The sequence below is a fragment of the Carassius gibelio genome, chromosome B8 (assembly GCF_023724105.1).
Source record: "Carassius gibelio isolate Cgi1373 ecotype wild population from Czech Republic chromosome B8, carGib1.2-hapl.c, whole genome shotgun sequence".
NCBI classification, from domain to species: domain Eukaryota; kingdom Metazoa; phylum Chordata; class Actinopteri; order Cypriniformes; family Cyprinidae; genus Carassius; species Carassius gibelio.
In genome coordinates this window covers 2,655,985-2,674,964 of record NC_068403.1, presented here as the reverse complement: position 1 = coordinate 2,674,964, position 18,980 = coordinate 2,655,985, and the positions used below count along the sequence as shown (strand labels likewise).

At 36.4% G+C, this 18,980-nt stretch overlaps 3 long non-coding RNA genes across 4 annotated transcripts in view; 2 read left to right on the top strand and 1 right to left on the bottom strand.

Annotated features, from left to right (window-relative positions):
• LOC127963484 (uncharacterized) overlaps window positions 1–15,009 on the bottom strand; it is a 38,597-nt gene extending 23,588 nt beyond the window's left edge. Inside the window, exons 1-3 of one of the 2 annotated variants that reach the window (XR_008154832.1) lie at window positions 14,620–15,009; window positions 11,537–11,790; window positions 3,900–4,358 (exon numbers count right to left, since the gene is read on the bottom strand). This is a non-coding gene — a long non-coding RNA (uncharacterized LOC127963484). Of the gene's footprint in view, window positions 1–3,899; window positions 4,359–11,536; window positions 11,791–14,619 lie in introns of those variants that run through there. The other variant, XR_008154833.1, reaches the window with a different exon arrangement.
• LOC127963478 (uncharacterized) overlaps window positions 1–18,670 on the top strand; it is a 79,513-nt gene extending 60,843 nt beyond the window's left edge. Inside the window, exon 6 of the long non-coding RNA XR_008154823.1 lies at window positions 18,560–18,670. This is a non-coding gene — a long non-coding RNA (uncharacterized LOC127963478). The remainder of the gene's footprint in view (window positions 1–18,559) is intronic.
• LOC127963479 (uncharacterized) lies at window positions 1,918–12,848 on the top strand. Its single transcript, XR_008154827.1, has 3 exons — window positions 1,918–2,602; window positions 9,650–10,037; window positions 12,531–12,848. It is a non-coding gene; the product is annotated as an uncharacterized LOC127963479 (long non-coding RNA).
• Window positions 18,671–18,980: the final 310 nt, after the last annotated feature.

Below are 18,980 nucleotides of genomic sequence, written 5' to 3'. Positions count from 1 at the left end.
GGTCTTACAAATGTGTAGCAAGTTTGGTTAAGATATCTTATTTCTTTCACGAGTTATAGCCTGTTGCGTAAAATTGCTCCTCGACTTTCGAACGTTTTGGCATCCCATTACGACAGCGAGTCGAAATTTCAACTTTTTTTTGATAATTATTGATATTCCCTGGCCAGAGAACATTTCTGCAGTGGTTTGGTTCAGATTGGGCGAAAAACCTAGGACTAGTTCGCAAAAGTAGGTTTTGGACATACGTCAAATTTGCGAAAAAACGAGGCCTCCTAGACCCAAAATCAGAGTGACCGTTTTTAATTTCGCATGACCCACGGATTCCGGAAATGTTAAATTTTTGGCTCTATGATAAGCGGTTTAGGAGTTATTAGCACTAACGCATTTTTGATCACTGTAGCGCCCCCTTTAGGCCGATTGGGGCGAGCCTTTGGATCTGACAAGAAGGCCGGACTTCTACCATCTGACCAAGTTTCAGCTCTCTAGGCCTTACGGTTTGGGCTGCACGATCAGTTTGAGTGGAGAATAATAATAATAATAATAATAAAAATCCTAACAGATACAATAGGGTTTCAGCACTGCGTGCTTGAACCCCTAATAATTAAAGCTGCAAGCAGCATTTACGGGGTTCAAGCACATTAAGGCCTCTGAGGTGGTCTGAGCCAACCTGGATGTACGGATGACAGTTAAACACATCCAAAACGGAGAATAGGCTGACAGACAGACACACGCACTGAAATTAAATGATTAAACTAGTTTTAAGAGTTTGGATGTCATTTTCAGGTTTCACTGTAATCATAATGTGGCAAAATTTTAAAAACTGGTAAGTCTGTATGAACAAAATGGAAAAATTTAACTCAGTGAGATTTAAAATGTTGTAACAGTGTTTTTTTTTTATTGTTTAGGCATGAATTCATAAATCTTCTCAAAAGTACTGTTTCAATTTGCTGAATGAGCCCATTAGTGGTCTTCCGCTGCCATCTAGTGGTTGCATTTACTCAAACAACACTGTTTTTAAACATAACTGTTATAGTGTAATGTTTTTTGCCCAATCTCTCTTAAATTTTGCATGCTTGATTAGAATGAAATTAGGCTTTATTTTACACAGTTTTGATAGTTTGTGGGCTTTCTGTTTGTATAAATAGGCCTTTGTGTACACTGTGAAAAGAACATATTATACAATCACTGGTTTATAGTTGTCCAAATGCAATTTTTCAACATGTTTTTGATTATTATTGACCTTCAGAGTCTAGAGAATTGTACTTCAGTGGTTTTATTGATTTTCAGCTTAAAGCCTTGGACTACTTTGCCAAAGTAACTTTTTTAAATAATCTTCAATATTTAATTAACAGCTTTATTGACAACATTGGTCCCAAAAGTTGTTCAGAATGAGGAGATCTATCATATGATATGAAGATCTAGTGTTTATGTGAATATATGAGCATTTTCAGACAATTTGAGGCCATTTACCATATCAATCTTATGTTTTGAGACCTTTTCTACTGTCATAGCGCCACCTGTGGTCCGATCTCCATGAAAATTTGCATGCTTGTTAAGAGTCACCTGTTACATGTTTTCACCAAGTTTCATAAAGTTTTGAGTTTTCGTTTAGGTTTTATATGCTTTTGGGTATTTTGGTCACGCCCCTTTTCTAATTTAGCCAGTTAAAGCTAACCAAAGGACAAAATTCAACATTTTTTTGATAATTATTGATCTAGAGAGTCCAGAGAAAATTACTGCAGTGGTTTGGTTTCGATCGGGTAAAAAATCTGGGACTAGTTCGCAAAAGTAAGTTTTTAACATATTTGTGAATAACAATTGAACGATTTGATTGACATCTTCGCTCCTTGAGGCAAAGTTGTTCACAAAGAGGAGATCTATCATATGATATGAAGATCTAGTGTTTGTGTCAATGTATGAACATGTCCTACAAATTGTGATCATTTTCTATTGAAAATGTGTGTTTTTGAGGCTTTTTCAACTGTTATAGCGCCACCTATGATCCGATCTCCATGAAACTTTGCATGCTTGTTAAGAGTCACCTGATACATGATTCCACGAAGTTTCATAAAGTTTTGAGTTTTCGTTTAGGTTTTATAGGCTTTGGGGTATGTTTGGCCACACCCCTTTTACTAAATTACCCCTTTACAGCTAACCAAAGGACAAAATTCAACATTTTTTTGATAATTATTGATCTAGAGAGTCCACAGAATATTACTGCAGTGGTTTGGTTCCGATCGGACAAAAAACCTAGGACTAGTTCGTAAAAGTAGGTTTTTAACATATTTGTGAATAACATTTGAACGATTTGATTGACAGCAATGGTTCTTGAGGCAAAGTTGTGCATTATGAGGAGATCTATCAAATGATATGCATATTGTGTTGATAAGTGAAACACCACGTGATTACAGAGCCAATAAACTCGTTAGCGCCAACTAGTGGCCGATTTCTTTCAAAATTCTTACAGACCTTAAGGTTCATGAGTCGAACGCACCCAGCGAGTTTCGTTCCGATCAACATCCGTTAACCCTTTCAAATAGGTGCTTAAAATTGTTTGGCCAATGGCGGCCATGTTTTTTGAGATATGCAAATGTCCTCATAGGTACTTGTGCCTCTTCAGACAAAGACACTGCATACCAATTTTTAGGTCGATCGAGCCAACGGTAGCCTAGTTATAGCCATTTATGTGTTTTTTCTTTTTATAGCGCCCCCAAGTGGCAGAGGTGTGCAATTTTTTTTATTTGACCAAAGTTTTAGGTCTTACAAATGTGTAGCAAGTTTGGTTAAGATATCTTATTTCTTTCACGAGTTATAGCCTGTTACGTAAAATTGCTCCTCGACTTTCGAACGTTTTGGCATCCCATTACGACAGCGAGTCGAAATTTCAACTTTTTTTTGATAATTATTGATATTCCCTGGCCAGAGAACATTTCTGCAGTGGTTTGGTTCAGATTGGGCGAAAAACCTAGGACTAGTTCGCAAAAGTAGGTTTTGGACATACGTCAAATTTGCGAAAAAACGAGGCCTCCTAGACCCAAAATCAGAGTGACCGTTTTTAATTTCGCATGACCCACGGATTCCGGAAATGTAAATTTTTTGGCTCTATGATAAGCGGTTTAGGAGTTATTAGCACTAACGCATTTTTGATCACTGTAGCGCCCCCTTTAGGCCGATTGGGGCGAGCCTTTGGATCTGACAAGAAGGCCGGACTTCTACCATCTGACCAAGTTTCAGCTCTCTAGGCCTTACGGTTTGGGCTGCACGATCAGTTTGAGTGGAGAATAATAATAATAATAATAATTAAAGCTGCAAGCAGCATTTTACCGGGGTTCAAGCATTTAAGGCATCTGAGGTGGTCAGAGCCAACCTGGATGTTTGGATGACATTTAAACACATCCAAAATGGAGAACAGGTTAACAGACAGACACACACACTGAAAGTAAATGATTAGACTAATATATGTATACTCTATAAGCATATGCACACACACACACACAAAGACACATATACATGCACAAACATTTTGTTGCAGATATAGGTATTTGAAATAAGTGATAGGTGACATAAATTTATTGGAAGTCTTCTCTTTTTCAGAGTTTAGATGTCATTTTCAGGTTAAACTGTAATAATAATGTGGCAAAATTGTAAAAACTGATACATCTGTATAAACAAAATGGAAAACATCAATTCAATGAGATTTAAAATGTTATAACAGTTAATTTATTAATGTTTTGGCATGAATTCATGAAAATAGTACTGTTTAACTAGCTGAATGAGCCCATTAGTGGTCTTCCGCTGCCATCTAGTGGTTATAAATTGCATTTACTCAAACAACACTGTGTTTTAAAACATAACTGTTATAGTGTTGTAATATTTTTTTGCCCATTCTCTCTTAAATTTTGCATGCTTGTTTAGAATGAAATCATGCATTATTTTACACAGTTTTGATAATTTGTGGGCTTTCTGTTTGTATAAATAGGCCTTTGTGTACACTATGCAAATAACATATTATACAATCACTGGTGTATAGTTGTCCAAATGCAATTGTTCAACATGTTTTTGATAATTATTGACCTTCAGAGTCTAGAGAATTGTACTTCAGTGGTTTTATTGATTTTCATCTTAAACCCTATGACAAGTATGCCAAAGTAACTTTTTAAAATAATGTTGAATATTTAATTAACAGCTTTATTGACAACATTGGTCCCAGAGGCAAAGTTGTTCAGAATGAGGAGATCTATCATATGATATGAAGATCTAGTGTTTTTGAGTGAATATATGAGCATTTTCAAACAATTTGAGGCCATTTACCATATAAATCTTGTGTTTTGAGACCTTTTCTACTGTTATAGCGCCACCTATGGTCCGATCTCCATGAAACTTTGCATGCTTGTTAAGAGTCACCTGTTACATGATTTCACCGAGTTTCATAAAGTTTTGAGTTTTCGTTTAGGTTTTATAGGCTTTGGGGTATGTTTGGCCACACCCCTTTTACTAAATTACCCCTTTACAGCTAACCAAAGGACAAAATTCAACATTTTTTTGATAATTATTGATCTAGAGAGTCCACAGAATATTACTGCAGTGGTTTGGTTCCAATCGGGCAAAAATTCTAGGACTAGTTCGCAAAAGTAGGTTTTTAACATATTTGTGAATAACAATTGAACGATTTGATTGACAGCAATGGTTCTTGAGGCAAAGTTGTGCATTACGAGGAGATCTATCAAATGATATGCATATTGTGTTGATACGTGAAACACCATGTGATTACAGAGCCATAAAACTCGTTAGCGCCAACTAGTGGCCGATTTCTTTCAAAATTCTTACAGACCTTAAGGTTCATGAGTCGAACGTACCCAGCGAGTTTCGTTCCGATCAACATCCGTTAACCCTTTCAAATAGGTGCTTAAATTTGTTTGGCCAATGGCGGCCATGTTTTTTGAGATATGCAAATGTCCTCATAGGTACTTGTGCCCCTTCAGACCAAGACACTGCATACCAATTTTCAAGTCGATCGAGCCAACGGTTGCCTAATTATAGCCATTTATGTGTTTTTTCTATCTTATTGTGCCCCCAAGTGGCAGAGACGCGCAATTTTTTTTATTTGACCCAAAATTGAGCTCATACATATGTGTACCAAGTTTGGTGAAGATATCTCATTCCGTTCAAGAGTTATAGTTAAAATAGCATTTGGCCAACGTTACTATAGACGCTTTTTGGCGTACTGTTTCGTGTAAGAATTGAAATTTCTACTTTTTTTTGATAATTATTGATATTGAGTGTCCAGGGAATATTTATGAAGTGGTTTGGTTCTGATTGGTTGAAAATCCTAGGACTAGTTCGCAAAAGTAGGTTTCGGATATAGCTCGATTTTGCGAGAAAACGGTGCGTCGTAGACCCCAAAAAGGCGCCGTGCACTTTTGTTCGGGCTAACCCAAGGATTGCTACGATGCCATGTTTTTGAGTTTATGGCTAACGGTTTACGATTCACGGCCAAAAATGTCCAAAATTTTAGTTTTTTGCGCTGTAGCGCCCCCGTTAGGCCGATTGGGTCGAGACTCAGTATCTGACAAGAAGGCCGGACTACTACAATCTGACCAAATTTCAGCTTTCTAGCCCTTACGGTTTAGGCTGCACGATCAGTTTGAGTGGAGAATAATAATAATAATAATAATAATAATTAAAGCTGCAAGCAGCATTTTACGGGGTTCAAGCATTTAAGGCCTCTGAGGTGGTTTCGGCTAACCTGGATGCATGGATGACAGTTAAACACATCCATAATGAAGAATAGGCTGGCAGACAGACACAAACACTGAAATTAAATTATTAAACTAGTTTTTAACAGTTTAGATGTCATTTTCAGGTTAAACTGTAATCACAATGTGGCAAAATTGTAAAAACTGATATATCTGTATGAACAAAAATTACTGGTTTATAGTTGTCCAAATGCAACTGTTCAACATGTTTTTGATAATTATTGACCTTCAGATTCTAGAGAATTGTACTTCAGTGGTTTTATTGATTTTCAGCTTATACCCTATCACTAGTTTGCCAAAGTAACTTTTTGCAATAATCTTGAATATTTAATTAACAGCTTTATTGACAACATTGGTCCCAGAGGCAAAGTTGTTCAGAATGAGGAGATCTATCATATGATATGAAGATCTAGTGTTTTTGAGTGAAAATATGAGCATTTTCAATCAATTTGAGACCATTTACCATATACATCTTGTGTTTTGAGACCTTTTCTACTGTTATAGCGCCACCTATGGTCCGATCTCCATGAAACTTTGCATGCTTGTTAAGAGTCACCTGTTACATGATTTCACCAATTTTCATAAAGTTTTGAGTTTTCGTTTAGGTTTTATATGCTTTTGGGTATTTTGGTCACGCCCCTTTTCTAATTTAGCCAGTTAAAGCTAACCAAAGGACAAAATTCAACATTTTTTTGATAATTATTGATCTAGAGAGTCCAGAGAAAATTACTGCAGTGGTTTGGTTTCGATCGGGTAAAAAACCTGGGACTAGTTCGCAAAAGTACGTTTTTAACATATTTGCGAATAACAATTGAACGATTTGATTGACATCTTTGCTCCTTGAGGCAAAGTTGTTCACAAAGAGGAGATCTATCATATGATATGAAGATCTAGTGTTTGTGTGAATGTATGAACATGTTCTACAAATTGTGATCATTTTCTATTGAAAATGTGTGTTTTTGAGGCTTTTTCAACTGTTATAGCGCCACCTATGGTCCGATCTCCATGAAACTTTGCATGCTTGTTAAGAGTTACCTGTTACATGTTCTCACCACGTTTCATAAAGTTTTGAGTTTTCGTTTAGGTTTTATAGGCTTTGGGGTATGTTTGGCCACACCCCTTTTCTTAATTACCCATTTAACGCTAACCAAAGTACAAAATTGAACATTTTTTTGATAATTATTGATCTAGACAGTCCACAGAATATTACTGCAGTGGTTTGGTTCCGATCGGACAAAGAACCTAGGACTAGTTCGCAAAAGTAGTTTTTTAACATATTTGTGAATAACAATTGAACGATTTGATTGACAGCAATGGTTCTTGAGGCAAAGTTGTGCATTATGAGGAGATCTATCAAATGATATGCATATTGTGTTGATATGTGAAACACCACGTGATTACAGAGCCATAAAACTCGTTAGCGCCAACTAGTGGCCGATTTCTTTCAAAATTCTTACAGACCTTAAGGTTCATGAGTCGAACGTACCCAGCGAGTTTCGTTCCGAACAACATCCGTTAACCCTTTCAAATAGGTGCTTAAAATTGTTTGGCCAATGGCAGCCATGTTTTTTGAGATATGCAAATGTCCTCATAGGTACTTGTGCCCCTTCAGACCAAGACACTGCATACCAATTTTCAAGTCGATCGAGCCAACGGTTGCCTAGTTATAGCCATTTATGTGTTTTTTAAATCTTATTGCGCCCCCAAGTGGCAGAGATGCGCAATTTGTTTTTATTTGACCAAAGATTGAGCTCATACATATGTGTACCAAGTTTGGTCAAGATATCTCATTCCGTTCAAGAGTTATAGTCAAAATAACATTTGGCTAACGTTAGCATAGACGCTTTTTGGCGTACTGTTTCGCGTAAGAATCGAAATTTCAACTTTTTTTTGATAATTATTTATATTGAGTGTCCAGGGAATATTTCTGCAGTGGTTTCGTTCCGATTGGTTGAAAATCCTAGGACTAGTTCGCAAAAGTAGGTTTCGGATATAGCTCGATTTTGCGAGAAAACGGTGCGTCGTAGAGCAAAAAATGCAGCTGTGCACTTTTGTTCGGGCTAACCCAAGGATTGCAACGATGCCTTGTTTTTGAGTCTACGGCTAATGGTTTACGACCTGCGGCCAAAAATGTCAAAAATTTTAGTTTTTTGCGCTGTAGCGCCCCCGTTAGGCCGATTGGGCCGGTTCTTTGTATCTGAGTAGCGAGCAAGACTACTACCATCTGACCAAGTTTCAGCTCTCTAGGCCTTACGGTTTGGGCTGCACGTTCAGTTTTAAGGCGGAAAAATAATAATAATAATAAAAATCTTAACAATTACAATAGGGTTTCAGCACTGCGTGCTTGAACCCCTAATTAAAGCTGCAAGCAGCATTTACGGGGTTCAAGCACATTAAGGCCTCTGAGGTGGTCTGAGCCAACCTGGACGTATGGATGACAGTTAAACACATCCAAAACGGAGAATAGGCTGACAGACAGACACACGCACTGAAATTAAATGATTAAACTAGTTTTTAAGAGTTTGGATGTCATTTTCAGGTTTCACTGTAATCATAATGTGGCAAAATTTTAAAAACTGATAAGTCTGTATGAACAAAATGGAAAACTTTAACTCAGTGAGATTTAAAATGTTGTAACAGTGTTTTTTTATTTATTGTTTAGGCATGAATTCATAAATCTTCTCAAAAGTACTGTTTCAATTTGCTTAATGAGCCCATTAGTGGTCTTCCGCTGCCATCTAGTGGTTATAAATTGCATTTACTCAAACAACACTGTTTTTAAACATAACTGTTATAGTGTAATGTTTTTTGCCCAATCTCTCTTAAATTTTGAATGCTTGTTTAGAATGAAATTAGGCATTATTTTACACAGTTTTGATAATTTGTGGCCTTTCTGTTTGTATTAATAGGCCTTTGTGTACACTGTGAAAATAACATATTATAAAATTACTGGTTTATAGTTGTCCAAATGCAATTGTTCAACATGTTTTTGATAATTATTGACCTTCAGAGTCTAGAGAATTGTACTTCAGTGGTTTTATTGATTTTCAGCTTAAAGCCTTGGACTACTTTGGCAAAGTAACTTTTTTAAATAATCTTGAATATTTAATTAACAGCTTTATTGACAACATTGGTCCCAGAGGCAAAGTTGTTCAGAATGAGGAGATCTATCATTTGATGTGAAGATCTAGTGTTTTTGAGAGAATATATTAGCATTTTCAAACAATTTGAGGCCATTTACCATATAAATCTTGTGTTTTGAGACCTTTTCTACTGTTATAGCGCCACCTATGGTCCGATCTCCATGAAACTTTGCATGCTTGTTAAGAGTCACCTGTTACATGTTTTTCCCTAGTTTCATAAAGTTTAGAGTTTTTGTTTAGGTTTTATAGGCTTTGGGGTATGTTTGGCCACACCCCTTTTCTTAATTACCCCTTTAACGCTAACCAAAGTACAAAATTTAACATTTTTTTGATAATTATTGATCTAGAGAGTCCACAGATTATTACTGCAGTGGTTTGGTTCCGATCGGACAAAAAACCTAGGACTAGTTCGCAAAAGTAGGTTTTTAACATATTTGTGAATAACAATTGAACGATTTGATTGACAGCAATGGTTCTTGAGGCAAAGTTGTGCATTATGAGGAGATCTATCAAATGATATGCATATTTTGTTGATACGTGAAACACCACGTGATTACAGAGCCATACAACTCGTTAGCGCCAACTAGTGGCCAATTTCTTTCAAAATTCTTACAGACCTTAAGGTTCATGAGTCGAACGTACCCAGCGAGTTTCGTTCCGATGAACATCCGTTAACCCTTTCAAATAGGTGCTTAAATTTGTTTGGCCAATGGCGGCCATGTTTTTCGAGATATGCAAATGTCCTCATAGGTACTTGTGCCCCTTCAGACCAAGACACTGCATACCAATTTTCAAGTCGATCGAGCCAACGGTTGCCTGGTTATAGCCATTTATGTGTTTTTTAAATCTTATTGCGCCCCCAAGTGGCAGAGATATGCAATTTTTTTTATTTGACCAAAGATTGAGCTCATACATATGTGTACCAATTTTGGTGAAGATATCTCATTCCGTTCAAGAGTTATAGTCAAAATAGTATTTGGCTAACGTTAGCATAGACGCTTTTTGGTGTACTGTTTCGCGTAAGAATTGAAATTTCAACTTTTTTTTGATAATTATTGATATTGAGTGTCCAGGGAATATTTATGAAGTGGTTTGGTTCTGATTGGTTGAAAATCCTAGGACTAGTTCGCAAAAGTAGGTTTCGGATATAGCTTGATTTTGCGAGAAAACGATGCGTCGTAGACCCCAAAAAGGCGCCGTGCACTTTTGTTCGGGCTAACCCAAGGATTGCTATGATGCCATGTTTTTGAGTTTATGGCTAACGGTTTACGATTCACGGCCAAAAACGTCCAAAATTTTTGTTTTTTGCGCTATAGCGCCCCCGTTTGGCCGATTGGGCTGAGACTTTGATAAGTTCTCCCCAAAATGAGCTCTACGATCTGTCCAAATTTCAGCTCTCTAGGCCTTACGGTTTGGGCTGCACGTTCAGTTCTAGGGCGGAAGAATAATAATAATAATAATAATAATAATAAAAATCCTAACAATTACAATAGGGTTTCAGCACTGCGTGCTTGAACCCCTAATAATAATAATAAAAATCCTAACAAAAACAATAGGGTTTCAGCACTGCGTGCTTGAACCCCTAATAATTAAAGCTGCAAGCAGCATTTTACCGGGGTTCAAGCATTTAAGGCATCTGAGGTGGTCAGAGCCAACCTGGATGTTTGGATGACATTTAAACACATCCAAAATGGAGAACAGGTTAACAGACAGACACACACACTGAAAGTAAATGATTAGACTAATATATGTTTACTCTATAAGCATATGCACAAAGACACACATATACATGCACAAACATTTTGTTGTAGATATAGGTATTTGAAATAAGTGATAGGTGACATAAAATTATTGCAAGTCCTCTCTTTTTCAGAGTTTAGATGTCATTTTCAGGTTAAACTGTAAACATAATGTGGCAAAATTGTAAAAACTGATACATCTGTATAAACAAAATGGAAAACATCAATTCAATGAGATTTAAAATGTTATAACAGTTAATTTATTAATGTTTTGGCATGAATTCATGAAAACAGTACTGTTTAACTAGCTGAATGAGCCCATTAGTGGTCTTCCGCTGCCATCTAGTGGTTATAAATTGCATTTACTCAAACAACACTGTGTTTTAAAACATAACTGTTATAGTGTTGTAATTTTTTTTTGCCCAATCTCTCTTAAATTTTGCATGCTTGTTTAGAATGAAATCATGCATTATTTTACACAGTTTTGATAATTTGTGGGCTTTCTGTTTGTATAAATAGGCCTTTGTGTACACTATGCAAATAACATATTATAAAATTATTGGTTTATAGTTGCCCAAATGCAATTGTTCAACATGTTTTTGATAATTATTGACCTTCAGAGTCTAGAGAATTGTACTTCAGTGGTTTTATTGATTTTCAGCTTAAACCGTATCACAAGTATGCCAAAGTAACTTTTTTAAATAATCTTGAATATTTAATTAACAGCTTTATTGACAACATTGGTCCCAGAGGCAAAGTTGTTCAGAATGAGGAGATTTATCATATGATATGAAGATTTAGTGTTTTTGAGTGAATATATGAACATTTTCAAACAATTTGAGGCCATTTACCATATAAATCTTGTGTTTTGAGACATTTTCTACTGTTATAGCGCCACCTATGGTCTGATCTCCATGAAACTTTGCATGCTTGTTAAGAGTCACCTGTTACATGATTTCACTTAGTTTCATAAAGTTTTGAGTTTTCCTTTAGGTTTTATAGGCTTTGGGGTATGTTTGGCCACACCCCTTTTTCTAAATTACCCCGTTACAGCTAACCAAAGGACAAAATTCAACATTTTTTTAATAATTATTGATCTAGAGAGTCCACAGAATATTACTGCAGTGGTTTGGTTCCGATCGGACAAAAAACCTAGGACTAGTTCGCAAAAGTAGGTTTTTAACATATTTGTGAATAACAATTGAACGATTTGATTGACAGCAATGGTTCTTGAGGCAAAGTTGTGCACTATGAGGAGATCTATCAAATGATATGCATATTGTGCTGATATGTGAAACACCACGTGATTACAGAGCCATAAAACTCGTTAGCGCCAACTAGTGGCCGATTTCTTTCAAAATTCTTACAGACCTTAAGGTTCATGAGTTGAACGTACCCAGTGAGTTTCGTTCCGATCAACATCCGTTAACCCTTTCAAATAGGTGCTTAAAATTGTTTGGCCAATGGCGGCCATGTTTTTTGAGATATGCAAATGTCCTCATAGGTACTTGTGCCCCTTCAGACCAAGACACTACATACCGATTTTCAAGTCGATCGAGCCAACGGTTGCCTAGTTATAGCAATTTATGTGTTTTTTCTATCTTATAGCGCCCCCAAGTGGCAGAGATGCGCAATTTTTTTGATTTGACCAAAGATTGAGCTCGTACATACGTGTACCGAGTTTGGTGAAGATATCTCATTCCGTACAAGAGTTATAGTCAAAATAGCATTTGGCTAACGTTAGCATAGACGCTTTTTGGTGTACTGTTTCGCGTAAGAATTGAAATTTCAACTTTTTTTTGATAATTATTGATATTGAGTGTCCAGGGAATATTTATGAATTGGTTTGGTTCTGATTGGTTGAAAATCCTAGGACTAGTTCGCAAAAGTAGGTTTCGGATATAGCTCGATTTTGCGAGAAAACGGTGCGTCGTAGACCCCAAAAAGGCGCCGTGCACTTTTGTTCGGGCTAACCCAAGGATTGCAACAATGCCATGTTTTTGAGTCTACGGCTAACGGTTTACGATTTACGGCCAAAAATGTCAAAAATTTTAGTTTTTTGCGCTGTAGCGCCCCCGTTAGGCCGATTGGATCGAGACTCGGTATCTGACAAGAAGGCCGGACTACTACATTCTGACCAAATTTCAGCTTTCTAGGCCTTACGGTTTGGGCTGCACGAACAGTTTGAGTGGAGAATAATAATAATAATAATAATAATAATAATAAAAATCCTAACAAATACAATAGGGTTTCAGCACTGCGTGCTTGAACCCCTAAAAATCCTAACAGATACAATAGGGTTTCAGCACTGCGTGCTTGAACCCCTAATAATTAAAGCTGCAAGCAGCATTTACGGGGTTCAAGAACATTAAGGCCTCTGAGGTGGTCTGAGCCAACCTGGATGTACGGATGACAGTTAAACACATCCAAAACGGAGAATAGGCTGACAGACAGACACACGCACTGAAATTAAATGATTAAACTAGTTTTAAGAGTTTGGATGTCATTTTCAGGTTTCACTGTAATCATAATGTGGCAAAATTTTAAAAACTGATAAGTCTGTATGAACAAAATGGAAAACTTTAACTCAGTGAGATTTAAAATGTTGTAACAGTGTTTTTTTTTTTATTGTTTAGGCATGAATTCATAAATCTTCTCAAAAGTACTGTTTCAATTTGCTGAATGAGCCCATTAGTGGTCTTCCGCTGCCATCTAGTGGTTGCATTTACTCAAACAACACTGTTTTTAAACATAACTGTTATAGTGTAAAGTTTTTTGCCCAATCTCTCTTAAATTTTGCATGCTTGTTTAGAATGAAATTAGGCTTTATTTTACACAGTTTTGATAGTTTGTGGGCTTTCTGTTTGTATAAATAGGCCTTTGTGTACACTGTGAAAAGAACATATTATACAATCACTGGTTTATAGTTGTCCAAATGCAATTTTTCAACATGTTTTTAATTATTATTGACCTTCAGAGTCTAGAGAATTGTACTTCAGTGGTTTTATTGATTATCAGCTTAAAGCCTTGGACTACTTTGCCAAAGTAACTTTTTTAAATAATCTTCAATATTTAATTAACAGCTTTATTGACAACATTGGTCCCAAAAGTTGTTCAGAATGAGGAGATCTATCATATGACATGAAGATCTAGTGTTTATGTGAATATATGAGCATTTTCAGACAATTTGAGGCCATTTACCATATAAATCTTATGTTTTGAGACCTTTTCTACTGTCATAGCGCCACCTGTGGTCCGATCTCCATGAAAATTTGCATGCTTGTTAAGAGTCACCTGTTACATGTTTTCACCAAGTTTCATAAAGTTTTGAGTTTTCGTTTAGGTTTTATATGCTTTTGGGTATTTTGGTCACGCCCCTTTTCTAATTTAGCCAGTTAAAGCTAACCAAAGGACAAAATTCAACATTTTTTTGATAATTATTGATCTAGAGAGTCCAGATAAAATTACTGCAGTGGTTTGGTTTTTATTGGGTAAAACATCTGGGACTAGTTCGCAAAAGTAAGTTTTTAACATATTTGTGAATAACAATTGAACGATTTGATTGACATCTTCACTCCTTGAGGCAAAGTTGTTCACAAAGAGGAGATCTATCATATGATATGAAGATCTAGTGTTTGTGTGAATGTATGAACATGTCCTACAAATTGTGATCATTTTCTATTGAAAATGTGTGTTTTTGAGGCTTTTTCAACTGTTATAGCGCCACCTATGATCCGATCTCCATGAAACTTTGCATGCTTGTTAAGAGTCACCTGATACATGATTCCACGAAGTTTCATAAAGTTTTGAGTTTTCGTTTAGGTTTTATAGGCTTTGGGGTATGTTTGGCCACACCCCTTTTACTAAATTACCCCTTTACAGCTAACCAAAGGACAAAATTCAACATTTTTTTGATAATTATTGATCTAGAGAGTCCACAGAATATTACTGCAGTGGTTTGGTTCCGATCGTACAAAAAACCTAGGACTAGTTCGTAAAAGTAGGTTTTTAACATATTTGTGAATAACATTTGAACAATTTGATTGACAGCAATGGTTCTTGAGGCAAAGTTGTGCATTATGAGGAGATCTATCAAATGATATGCATATTGTGTTGATAAGTGAAACACCACGTGATTACAGAGCCAATAAACTCGTTAGCGCCAACTAGTGGCCGATTTCTTTCAAAATTCTTACAGACCTTAAGGTTCATGAGTCGAACGCACCCAGCGAGTTTCGTTCCGATCAACATCCGTTAACCCTTTCAAATAGGTGCTTAAAATTGTTTGGCCAATGGCGGCCATGTTTTTTGAGATATGCAAATGTCCTCATAGGTACTTGTGCCCCTTCAAACAAAGACACTGCATACCAATTTTTAGGTAGATCGAGCCAACGGTAGCCTAGTTATAGCCATTTATGTGTTTTTTCTTTTTATAGCGCCCCCAAGTGGCAGAGGTGTGCAATTTTTTTTATTTGACCAAAGTTTTAGGTCTTACAAATGTGTAGCAAGTTTGGTTAAGATATCTTATGTCTTTCACGAGTTATAGCCTGTTGCGTAAAATTGCTCCTCGACTTTCGAACGTTTTGGCATCCCATTACGACAGCCAGTCGAAATTTCAACTTTTTTTTGATAATTATTGATATTCCCTGGCCAGAGAACATTTCTGCAGTGGTTTGGTTCAGATTGGGCGAAAAACCTAGGACTAGTTCGCAAAAGTAGGTTTTGGACATACGTCAAATTTGCGAAAAAACGAGGCCTCCTAGACCCAAAATCAGAGTGACCGTTTTTAATTTCGCATGACCCACGGATTCCGGAAATGTTAAACTTTTGGCTCTATGATAAGCGGTTTAGGAGTTATTAGCACTAACGCATTTTTGATCACTGTAGCGCCCCCTTTAGGCCGATTGGGGCGAGCCTTTGGATCTGACAAGAAGGCCGGACTTCTACCATCTGACCAAGTTTCAGCTCTCTAGGCCTTACGGTTTGGGCTGCACGATCAGTTTGAGTGGAGAATAATAATAATAATAATAATAATTAAAGCTGCAAGCAGCATTTACCGGGGTTCAAGCACATTAAGGCCTCTGAGGTGGTCTGAGCCAACCTGGATGCATGGATGACATTTAAACACATCCGAAATGGAGAACAGGCTAACAGACAGACACACACACTGAAAGTAAATGATTAGACTAATATATGTATACTCTATAAGCATATGCACACACACACACACACACACACACACACAGAAAGACACACATATACATGCACAAACATTTTGTTGCAGATATAGGTATTTGAAATAAGTGATAGGTGACAATAAACTTATTGCAAGTCTTCTCTTTTTAAGAGTTTAGATGTCATTTTCAGGTTAAACTGTAATCACAATGTGGCAAAATAGTAAAAACTGATATATCTGTAAGAACAAAATGGAAAACATTGACTCAATGAGATTTAAAATGTTATAACAGTTACATTTTTAATGTTTTGGGATGAATTCATGAATCCTTTCAACAGTACTGTTCAACTTAACTGAATGAGCCCATTAGTGGTCTTCCACTGCCATCTAGAGGTTATAAATTGCATTTACTCAAGCAACACTGTTTTTAAACATAACTGTTATAGTGTTTTTTTTTTTTTTTTTTGCCCAATCTCTCTTAAATTTTGCATGCTTGTTTAGAATGAAATTATGCATTGTTTTACACAGTTTTGATAATGTGTGGGCTTTCTGTTTGTATTAATAGGCCTTTGTGTACACTATGAAAAGAACATATTATAAAATTACTGGTTTATAGTTGTCCAAATGCAATTGTTCAACATGTTTTTGATAATTATTGACCTTCAGAGTCTACAGAATTGTACTTCAGTGGTTTTATTGATTTTCATCTTAAACCGTATCACAAGTATGCCAAAGTAACTTTTTAAAATAATCTTGAATATTTAATTAACAGCTTTATTGACAACATTGGTCCCAGAGGCAAAGTTGTTCAGAATGAGGAGATCTATCATATGATATGAAGATTTAGTGTTTTTGAGTGAATATATGAGCATTTTCAAACAATTTGGGGCCATTTACCATATAAATCTTGTGTTTTGAGACCTTTTCTACTGTTATAGCGCCACCTATGGTCTGATCTCCATGAAACTTTGCATGCTTGTTAAGAGTCACCTGATACATGATTTCTCTGAGTTTCATACAGTTTTGAGTTTTCGTTTAGGTTTTATAGGCTTTGGGGTATGTTTGGCCACACCCCTTTTTATAAATTACCCGGTTACAGCTAACCAAAGGACAAAATTCAACATTTTTTTAATAATTATTGATCTAGAGAGTCCACAGAATATTACTGCAGTAGTTTGGTTCCGATCGGGCAAAAAACCTAGGACTAGTTCGCAAAAGTAGGTTTTTAACATATTTGTGAATAACAATTGAACGATTTGATTGACAGCAATGGTTCTTGAGGCAAAGTTGTGCATTACGAGGAGATCTATCAAATGATATGCATATTGTGTTGATATGTGAAACACCACGTGATTACAGAGCCATAAAACTCGTTAGCGCCAACTAGTGGCCGATTTCTTTCAAAATTCTTACAGACCTTAAGGTTCATGAGTCGAACGTACCCAGCGAGTTTCGTTCCGATCAACATCCGTTAACCCTTTCAAATAGGTGCTTAAATTTGTTTTTCCAATGACGGCCATGTTTTTTGAGATATGCAAATGTCCTCATAAGTACTTGTGCCCCTTCAGACCAAGACAGTGCATACCGATTTTCAAGTCGATCGAGCCAACGGTTGCCTAGTTATAGCAATTTATGTGTTTTTTCTATCTTATAGCGCCCCCAAGTGGCAGAGATGCGCAATTTTTTTGCTTTGACCAAAGATTGAGCTCATACATATGTGTACCGAGTTTGGTGAAGATATCTCATTCCGTTCAAGAGTTATAGTCAAAATAGTATTTGGCTAACGTTAGCATAGACGCTTTTTGGCGCACTGTTTCGCGTAAGAATTGAAATTTCAACTTTTTTTTTATAATTATTGATATTGAGTGTCCAGGGAATATTTATGAAGTGGTTTGGTTCTGATTGGTTGAAAATCCTAGGACTAGTTCGCAAAAGTAGGTTTCGGATATAGCTCGATTTTGCGAGAAAACGGTGCGTCGTAGACCCCAAAAAGGCGCCGTGCACTTTTGTTCGGGCTAACCCAAGGATTGCAACAATGCCATGTTTTTGAGTCTACGGCTAACGGTTTACGATTTACGGCCAAAAATGTCCAAAATTTTTGTTTTTTGCGCTGTAGCGCCCCCGTTAGGCCGATTGGGTCGAGACTCGGTATCTGACAAGAAGGCCGGACTACTACATTCTGACCAAATTTCAGCTTTCTAGGCCTTACGGTTTGGGCTGCACGAACAGTTTGAGTGGAGAATAATAATAATAATAATAATAATAATAATAAAAATCCTAACAAATACAATAGGGTTTCAGCACTGCGTGCTTGAACCCCTAAAAATCCTAACAGATACAATAGGGTTTAAGCACTGCGTGCTTGAACCCCTAAAAATCCTAACAATTACAATAGGGTTTCAGCACTGCGTGCTTGAACCCCTAATAATTAAAGCTGCAAGCAGCATTTACCGGGGTTCAAGCACATTAAGGCCTCTGAGGTGGTCTGAGCCAACCTGGATGCATGGATGACAGTTAAACACATCCAAAATGGAGAACATGCTAACAGACAGACACACACACTGAAACTAAATGATTAGACTAATATATGACTAATATATGTATATACACACACACACACACACAAAGACACACATATACATGCACAAACATTTTGTTGCAGATATAGGTATTTGAAATAAGTGATAGGTGACCATAAACTTATTGCAAGTCTTTTCTTTTTAAGAGTTTAGATGTCATTTTCAGGTTAAACTGTAATCATAATGTGGCAAAATTGTAAAAACTGATACATCTGTATGAACAAAATGGAAAACATCAATTCAATGAGATTTAAAATGTTATAAGAGTTAATTTATTAATGTTTAGCTTGAATTCATGAATTCTTTCAACAGTATTGTTCACCTTAGCTGAATGAGCCAATTAATGGTCTTCCGCTGCCATCTAGTGGTTATAAATTGCATTTACTCAAGCAACACTGTGTTTTTAAACATAACTGTTATAGTTTTTTTTTTTTTTTTGCCCAATCTCTCTTAAATTTTGCATGCTTGTTTAACATGAAATTATGCATTATTTTACACAGTTTTGATAATTTGTGGGCTTTCTGTTTGTATAAATAGGCCTTTGTGCCTCTGGTTATGATTAGACTAATATATTAATACTCTATAAG